Genomic DNA, 8425 nt, shown 5'->3' on the forward strand with positions numbered 1-8425 from the left:
GTCAGGGGGGCAGGGTGTCAGCCTGGGACATCAGCACAATTCTCCTTCACCCAATATACATCTCCTCCTGTTCTTGCCCCTTCCCATTTTCCTTACCATGGCCTCTCATGCTCCCAAAACACCTGAGGTATGCTGTGCAAGCCAGGCCAGGTTGTTCTTTGAGGGAGAGTCTGAGCAGAGAGAATGCTGCTGTTGGAGTGCATGGAATGAGCTCTTCAACAAGGTGCCCTGAAGTTACACACTCACAGCTATATTTAACCGTCTGCATAAGCATCTGATTTTCAGCACCGTGGAGCTCTGTATCTAGCTTTACACAAGCTTAGTTAACACTGTGTAGGTGGGTGTGAGTTGCAAAGTTCTCAGGTTTGGACTCAGTCCAAGGAAGGCGCTAAGCAGAGGAGAGTGACTTTCACTCCTGGGCTGCCTCTGTGGCTCTTTCCTTTCCACCAGGTGCTGTGTAGCCTCCAGTAAACCCTTTTCCTCACACCCTCCCCTAGCTCCTGAAGCTAAAGTCCTGGTCCTTCCCACCTTCTTTAGCTTCTCAGTGTCATCTTTTACTCCCTGCATCCTTGCACTTGCCCCCAACATGATCCTGCAGTGAACCTGTATGCTGGATTAACCCCTTCTCACCCCACATATGGGCAACAAAGGCATTGAAGGTGTTGGTGTATTTGTTTGCCCCCCACAGAAGGGTTGCCCAGACCTTCCCTCAGCATCTCTGTGAAACCCTTGGCTGGAGGAGAAACATCAGCAGGAAAGTGTAGTGTCACATCAGAAATACCTGAAGTACTCATGGTCAGGGTCAGGTGACAGTGACTTCTGCTTGACTGGGTTGGTGCAGGCTGCTGCACCTTCTCTTTAGTGAGAGCTCATGCAGTGGTGATTTGATTCGCTCTGCTCTCTGATTACAGCCTCCATTTTCCCTCTAAGTATAGGAAGTGCAGTAAAATACCCAATTCACTCATCCCCCAGAAGCTGAAATGAACAAGAAATGATGTATGCACCCCTGTTTAGGTTATGATATTGCAAGCCTTTAAGCACCACTGCCCAGTGACTATGGGACAAAACCACCTGGCACAGATAGGGACTATTTCAAATAACCCACAATTTGAGTGCTGACGTGTGTCCTGTTGCTACTAGAGATAGTAAACCAGCCGGTTTGGACTTTGTAACATCTTCAAGGCAGCATGGTACAACTCTGCCCAGCTTATCAAAAATGAAACTAGTGTTTGATGTAACAATAGTGTTTATATCTATCACACACATCATTGTGAAATATATCGGTCAAGGAGAGCTCCCACAGAACAGCTCAGCACTTAGCTCCTTGCAAAAGCTGCAGGAGGGTATGAATTATTATGAGTATTTTTAATAAAGTAACAGATATGGTTGGTGCAGTCAGGATTTTCAGAGAAGCTCAAGCTCCTGATAAATATGTCACAATCTATGATAACTTTGCCAAGTCCTTTAATATCCTACAGCTCCAGTTGCTGCCTTCTGACTCCTGCAAAATGTGGGAAGGAAGGGCAAATGTCAGTAAAATCGCTTTGTCTGTTTCAGATCAGCACATCAACTGCCTCAAGGGCAAATCCATGCTCCCTCCTTCCTCTCTGGTGGATGCAGAAAAGGGTCTTTGTTTACCTTGTTCTTAGAGGAAGGTTTTACCCAGAAAGAGGCCTTTCCTGTCAGATTTTTGGAAAGGATTTAGAACTCACCCACCCCAGATGGCAAGGCTCCCATATCCACCAGTGATAAAGCTTGCATCTTCTTGGCTTCATTGATGTAACCTTTTGCAACTTCGCCAGATCTGCATCACACTTCAAATAGTTAGCTCCCAAAACAAGTCTAGCATCTCGTTTCTTCAGATTGAGCTGACAAGGCTGAAGGAAAACACCCAAGGATCACTGATTCTCATGGAACCAGGAGGTGACCACCTCACAAAGGGAAAGCAGAGAGGGAAGGTTGCAGGAACGAGAAGTGCCCACAGAGACAAGAGCTCAGGGAGATGAACCCCCTTGCTGGAGGGACCACTGGCTGAAATGCAGGTGAGGTGTTTGTGGCTCTTTCCTTCCTTCCGAGGAAGTGTGAAAGGAGAAATTCATCACACGTGTGCACAAGGCAACACGGTTCTGCCTGGACTTCATCGAGGTAATTTGTGTGGCACCACTGCTTGTATCGAGGATAGGGCACAGCCAGTCCCCCTCCACAAGGGTTGGGGTTGATTCAGCCTGTCAAATAGCAAGGCTGGATCTCAACCTACTTGAGCGTTGAAATATTCAGAAATGGATTTTGTTGACATGAATGAATCAAGACCTTTTATTCCATGTAAAATCTGAAATTGCCCAGAGAGATTTTAAATGAGTCTTAGCCCAGGGTGGTTTTCCAGATCATCAGTACAGGCATCTCTGGGAAGTGCTGTGATACATGGCTTTTATCTGGAAAATGACCACTGCTTGTTCTCTGAGCAAGAAGTTCAGGGGATGGGGAAGGGCACATGATTTTAATTTTTACAGTTTTCTCTTTTTGCTCTTGGTTCCTCTCTTTCCAGATGTCTATTATCACACTACAGGTGAGCAGCAGTCTGTATGGCCTGTAGGAGTAATGTAGGATGTAGGGAAGGAAATAAGGCACTAGAAGTCATGTGATCAGTATGGGAGATCAACTGGGGAATGCAAAAAAATCAGCTTAGTTTTATCAAATATTACTTTTAAAGGACATGGAGGAGAGGGGATACTGAGGAAATCTCCTTCAAGGCATTAAAAGTCTGTGCTAGAGAACAGCTGTCCAATGAAACACACAGTAAATAAAAATGCAAATCCTAAAACACAATATAAAACTCCATGCTGTCTCAAGTCTGAGAAAGGTCACCATTTCAGGAACAGCAAAATCTTCCAAGTCACTGAGGCAAGGTGGAGCCCCAGCATGCGGGTAAGCATTTACTGCAAAGCCTGCGAGAGCCTTGTCAGTGTGGAAACCCTAAAGGCACCTCTAGGGAGAAAGGCTGGGACTGGGGGAGGATTTCATGGTAAATATTAACCTAAACAAACACAACAATGGGACCAGAAACTGCCCACACTCCTTGAATGAGAAAAAAGATCCAAAAAGCAAATAGAAACCTCCATCTCCATATAATCTGCCTAATCACAATCTCACTGTCCCCATTTTTTAACATTTAGTGCAAACCCTGAAGGTGTCTGATGTTCTCTAGAGCCTTTCTGAGTGCAGCTGGTGAAACGGATTTGCCCTGGTTTTCCCCATGCTCCCCACAGCAAAGGGGAAAGTGGCACCCATGCTGCCCTGCAGCACAGCAAGGCAGGGCTGAGCACACACCAGAGCTGAGTTCAGGCCTGTCCTGTCCTATCCTAAATGTTTGCACAGTGATCCCTCTGGCCGGGAGCGGTGGGCAGGAGCATGTGCCCAGCCTCATCCCTGAGCACTGTCATTGGGTATCCACCCAATGGATTGGGTATCCACCACTAGCTGCTCTCCTAAAGTCTGACCTGAGTTCAGAATAATCTTTTAAATCCCTCTTCTCACCTTTTTGTCTGCAGCTGTGATGAGCAATCCCAAAATGACTGAGCTTTCCGCTCGCCCTCCATTTGTTCAGTGCACTGACCTAATCCTCTTTCAAGAGCCCCTGGAGCACAGCAGCCCAGCCCAGTCAGCCACCATCCCAGGGACCTTCCTCCACCATGGGCCACAGGATTAGTCCTGAAACATGAGACTCACCAGAGCCCTCTGCTTGGCATGCTCCTAGCTGATTTTCCAGGGCCAGCAACCTCGTCAAGGGGAATTTCCTTTGACATTTCCAACGGGGAAGAAAGTGCTTTCAAGAGGGCTATAAAAGCAGAGCTGCTGCTGGCTGATTCACTTGCAGGAATCCAGCAGAGGAGCTCATAGCCATGGCAGCAAACAGGCCGCAGGACCAGGGATGCTCACACGGCTCAGTCAGTGGGCTCAGGAGGCACATTTAAGGTGGGGCTTGGCATCCTGGCAGTGAAGGGCTCAGGGACTAAAATTAGGCCACGGCAAGGAAAGCCAGTGAGCAGGAGCTCCCATAGGGTCTCATGAGTGTTACCTAGTGCCTGGGAGGGAGACTGAAGAGAGGACAGCACTAAACAGCTCCCCAGACTTTCAGCAGCACCTCACACCCCAGGATGAAGGGTCATCATGGTGGCTGTGGGAGGGAGACAGATCGCTGGGAAGAAGCTGAGACTGGTTGCTGGGAAAAAGTTGAGACAGGAGAGGAGAAAAGAGCCTTGTGTGCAAAACAGAAGCTCAAAGTGCAAAAGTAAGACAAGGAAATATTTTACGTCTTTTATTAACCCACTTGAAACAGCAGGACAGAGAGCAGTATTGATAAATAGTCGTACTGGGAAAATTTGCAGACCTTTCCTTCTGGCACCACTCCACCACTGGCAGCCACACCGATGAATTAAGGCCCTGGTATCTAACCCTGGCCGTTGCTGTAGCAATTCGGAAAACAAAGCTCTGAGTGTCCTGGCTGCCTCACAGTTGTGAAGTGACCCATCACATCCCAGACCTGGCACCTGCACCTTTGGCTCGCTCATGCTTTATAAGGAAATAAGGCCAGTGCCCTGACCTTTGCAGCACTTTCACTGCTGCTCATCTGGTCATAGTGGCTCTCTGGAGAGGCTACCAGAGGCTGGAGAGGTGATGGTGGGTTTGGGAGAGAAGCTCAAATGCTCCTGTGCCTGGTTTTCTCTTCTTGGCCTGTTCCTACCAAGGCTGCTGCAGCAGGGTGCGGGAGTGACTCACAGCACACAGGGCAGCTTTTTTGGGAGTGAAAGGTTTCTTGGATGAACAGGAGCAGTAGGTGAGCCTGTCTCTTGGAGAGTGAGTGCAGCCTGTGTCTGGGAGGTGGCTGCTCTGCTCGTCAGGGCTGGGCTGGTTTCAGTGACCATTCCCTCTGTGGTGGCCAGCACCATTCCTGAGTCACACAGAGCCTATAACTCACGGAAATAAAGCACCTCTGACATCCCTCTGAGACATGTATTCTATATGAAAATTTGGTTTATTACTGTCAGACCCACAAATCTGGATCCGCTGTGTAATTCTACCAGCGTCCATCAGTCAGACAGACACATTTAATGAGAATGAGAATTTATACCGTTACTTCCTATATTGGCTGCTGCCAAAGTGCAATCGACAGTCAAGATCTTCCTTTGCCAAGAAAATTGCCCCTGAAAGAGTGCTGGCATCTCAACGTTTCAGAAGAGCAAACCCACAAATGTAGAGATGCCTCTTTGGTGGATGCAATTCTCCCATGCTGGATACAGAACCAGGGTGTCTGTCCTGCGTAGGCACATGGGGGATGAGCAGGCAGTCAGTGGAATAGATAGAAATGTATAATGGATGATCTTGCTCAGCACTTGGGAATGTATATTCCCTGGTTTTCTCAGGAAGAAACATGTTTGGTTTCCTCTAGCTATTTTTTTTAAGTGCTGTGTTGTGAATATTGACATGTTTAGGTGTATTTGCATTGGCTGTAGCTGTGGGGGCAGGGCAGACTTCTCCAGATGCATGTGTCAAGTCGGGTGCTTGACTCTCATAGAATAACACTGCTGAAAATCGCCTTTTTCCTTTGTTTTTCTTGCCCTTTCTTCAGACGCCATTCTGTCTGCTGCAGAGAAGCCAATGAGGGCTACAAGGAAGAGATGCCATGGCATTTCAACACTTGGCAAAGTCCCCTGTTAGTTAGAGAGACAGTCATATCCCAGGTCTCCCCCTGCACAGGGTGCCCCTGTTGGACCTTACACTACCTCTGTCCCCCTGGGATTGCCCCATCTGGGAGCCTTTGGCTCCCTGTGGCTGCACATTTGCAGGTATGGCTTTCAGTCGTGAGCAGGATAACCATCCCCATGCTTTGATTACATGGGTTACACCAGCACTGGGAAGCATCTCCCCCAAACTGAATCCCAAAGACAATTTGTGTTTCAGGAGACAAAGTCCTTGAGGGTGATTTTGCTTCTGTATTAAATACTTCCTTCTTTTAAAACCAGATGTCTTGTACTTTGACTCAAAAATCAAAAATAGGAAAGGGGTTGGGAATCTTCCTTTTGAAATTATTCCAGTTTTACTTGTTGACTGAATTTAGTAGCAGATTTTCTGGAGTAAAGAAATTTTGTCTGTCTGGATTTTGAGCCAGACAAGAGACCGAGAAAACAACCTTCCCTTCCAAAGTCAATTTGGACCAAGATCATTTTCTTTCCTCTGACAGACAGGTTTTCTGGCTTAGAGCAAGATACTTCTCATGCATTCTTCATGCTCTATTGAGGTACAGAGGTCACAAGGAACTAAAAGACCAAAACTGCGTTGGATAGGATGTGTCAACACCTACAGTTTAATCTGATGCTGAACCACTACCTTGCATGCAACATTACTGGCAAAATACACACAAAATAGTGCCGCGTTTTTTGCAACTCAGAAAGTAAACATGGTGAGTGGCACCTAACCTGAGCTGTCTTCTGCACAGCATCAGGTCCTCACCACGGGTGACCACTGTTAACTACCAGAACTGATGACTCTGTTGGCAGTTCGCAGGCAATGTCAATGGTAAAACGCTGAAATGCCAAGAACCCAGCCTGAGAAGTGCTGAGCATCCTCATTTCCCTTTGATTTAAATGGGAGCTGAAGGCACACAGCACCTTGCAGGATTTGGCCCTGTGTAAGAAGATACTGCTTGAACTGCTCTGGCTGACTGTCAAGACTGTCCCTTTTTTTCCATATTTTTTTCCCAAGGAAAAGATTTATCTAGGATTTACATTTTGCAAAGGCAAACTAAGACAAGACCTATTCTTCTGGAGAGAGAAGAGGCCTTTCTGTCTGTGTTTTCAGCATTTGCAGCTCTAAGAGTCCATTTTAAGGCACTAGAAAAAAATAAAATTGGGATGCTATTCCAACAGTGGAGAAAATTATTCTTCATGAACACGGCTAATCGAGGCTGCAGGGTTGCAATCATTCATTATAGATGGGTGTCGGAGGAGAATAAAATGTGTCTTCTAGCCAGCTGCTAAACCCAAAATTAGAGGAGCCATGTACAAGAACTGAAGCTGCCTGTCTCCTGAAAAAGGGTCCTGGTTCAGTGGGAGGGGGAAATTCCTGCTTCTGAGTTCCTTTTACAGCTCAGCAGCCCCCCTGCCAAGTCTTCGCTATTAATCCCTGTAATGTTTAGCACCACCATCCTGGTTAGATTTTGTCTGCTAGCAAACAGGAATCAGACACATGCAAATCACAGGTGGACATGAGGACAGCAATGCTACAGCATCCCTGGGTTGTTAAAGCACCAGGTTCTGAAATAAGAAGTTGCCAGGGGTACACCATCATTTTTCCAACCTGTGAGTTGCTCTCCTAGGATGATAGAGCCTGGTTTCATTGCTTTCCCCTGGGAAATTCCCTGAGGCAGGAAGGCGGTTGAACTACCGTGGTTATAACTTTGATATCTGAATGAGTATCTGCTAGCCTCAGGCAACCGGGCTTCTGTTAATTTTGACCAGGGAGCATGATACACTGTGGCAAGCCGTGTCACTTAGGATTGTATCTGCTTAGACATGATGCCTCTGAGTAATGTAATTTATATTTCATGCACAATTGAAGCAGCTAATGGTATAATTCTCCAAGGGGGAAACAAGTTGTTACAGCATTAATTACATTGCAGTTGCCATTTTTTTTCTTTCCACCCTGTGCCGAGCACTTTCGAGTCACCAGTTCAACGACAGCAATAGCTGGTGTCACATGAAAGGGTCTCTGGCCCGGCAGCCACAGGGGAGGCTGGGGGTCCCTTCCCTTCGGGGGTGGCAGGCAGGTGGCCTTGGCTGCCTAGGGCAGGCTGCCTCTTGCGTGAGCAGCCCGAAATTGCAGCTTGGCACTAGGAGACAGGGTTTGGAGAAGCAGCCAGACATGCACAGACAGCGTCAGAGAAGTTGGGAGAGGGTGTCGATCCCGGGCATCCTAAACGGGAGTGAATACTTTAGTACCCCAGGATTCGGAGGAGGGAGAGACGAGTGCCCATGTGTCTGCGTCCTCGGTGGCTTTCTGCCATGGCTGTGGTTGCTAGGGAGCAAGGATAATTCAAGAAGTGTGGGAAGAGTGGACAGAAGTTTAAAAAGCCTCTGATGTCTCTGCTAGCCCGGCTTTCCCCTCTGCACGGCGATCACAGAGAGGGAGTCATGCCTTCCCCCTACCAGCCGCTGCTGCAGCAGCAGCAATGAGAAAGCACCTACAGAGGAGATGAGCACAGACCTATCAAAGCAAAGCTGCCCCCAGGTATCGCAAGGAGCAGGATTTTTTTTCTGGGGAAAAGCAAATGGCAGTTCAGCAGGCAGGAGCCTCGAGGTCTCATCCAATCCTGGAGGTCAGTCAGCAAAGGGAGCTGGGGGCTCCCAGGCACTGGGAGCTGGTCTAGGGG

At 47.8% G+C, this 8425-nt stretch overlaps 1 long non-coding RNA gene across 1 annotated transcript; it reads right to left on the reverse strand.

Moving 5' to 3' along the window:
* Positions 1-1350: 1350 nt before the first annotated feature.
* Positions 1351-1854, reverse strand: LOC113970204. Its single transcript, XR_003535076.1, has 2 exons — positions 1713-1854; positions 1351-1501 (listed from the first exon to the last, which is right to left on the reverse strand). It is a non-coding gene; the product is annotated as an uncharacterized LOC113970204 (long non-coding RNA).
* Positions 1855-8425: the final 6571 nt, after the last annotated feature.

Source organism: Neopelma chrysocephalum, unplaced genomic scaffold (assembly GCF_003984885.1).
Source record: "Neopelma chrysocephalum unplaced genomic scaffold, ASM398488v2 Primary Assembly neopelma1_76, whole genome shotgun sequence".
Lineage (NCBI taxonomy): Eukaryota > Metazoa > Chordata > Aves > Passeriformes > Pipridae > Neopelma > Neopelma chrysocephalum.